This window comes from Triticum urartu, chromosome 5A (assembly GCF_056163025.1).
Source record: "Triticum urartu cultivar PI428250 chromosome 5A, HENAU_Tu73, whole genome shotgun sequence".
NCBI classification, from domain to species: Eukaryota; Viridiplantae; Streptophyta; class Magnoliopsida; order Poales; family Poaceae; genus Triticum; species Triticum urartu.
In genome coordinates this window covers 124,887,052-124,887,980 of record NC_141877.1, presented here as the reverse complement: position 1 = coordinate 124,887,980, position 929 = coordinate 124,887,052, and positions in this window count along the sequence as shown.

The following is a 929-nucleotide window of genomic DNA, read 5'->3' as shown; positions in this document are numbered from 1 at the left end:
GTCTTTATGGTATAAACCGGGCCTAAACAGTGCCCTTTGTAAGAAGCCCCTGGTGTCCAGGTACGTGCATTATACGTGGCCACATGCCAAGATGCCATCATCCTTCTCAATTGTACTGAGAATCCGAGGGATGTGTATCAACAAGAGACAGTAAAAAAGGTTGACGTAGGGTCTTAATCTAAAAAGAATCCTTGGGATGGGTCCCTGCTGCACGTCTGCGCCTGTGTCTCCGTCGTGCCGTATCGTGGACGGGTGTAGCACGGTGGTCATCTGTAAAAGAGAGGAACTTAGGTGAAAAGTTGTCGTGCAAACATGTAGGTTTTAAAGAAACCATGTAAATTTCAAGATGAGTAAAAATTGCCACTTGTCTGCACGCGTTGAGCCCCTTGTGTTTGTGATAGGGGTGTGGCCATCAAACCTGTACGAATTTCATATAGCTGCGCCGGACTCGTCTAACCATGTCCATGGTCTTGACGACCTATCGAATACTTTAGTTGGTGAGGCCGTTTTAGTGTGCGGCTGCCGAGGTAGAAGCACCCTCCTCGGCACGCAGGGATCGCTCAATATTTCCATTTACTGTAATGATGCCACGTGGACCAGGCATCTTAAGCGTGAGGGAAGCGTAATGCGGTATTGCACTAAAGCGAGAGAAGGCTTCGCGTCCAGGTAGTGCTTGATAGCCACTTTGGAACGGAGCAATGTGGAAGGTTAAATTTTCACTAGGGAAGTTATCGGGGAAGCCGAATATAACTTCTAGTAGCAGGGAGCCCGTGCAATGAGTCCCTGGGCCTGGCGTTACTCCTTTAACAGTAGTATTTCTGAGGCAAATTTTCGTTGGGTCTATCCCCATTTTGCGGATTGTGTCCTGATATATCAGGTTTAGACTGCTGCCACCGTCCATCAGGACTCATGTGAAATGGTATCCGTCA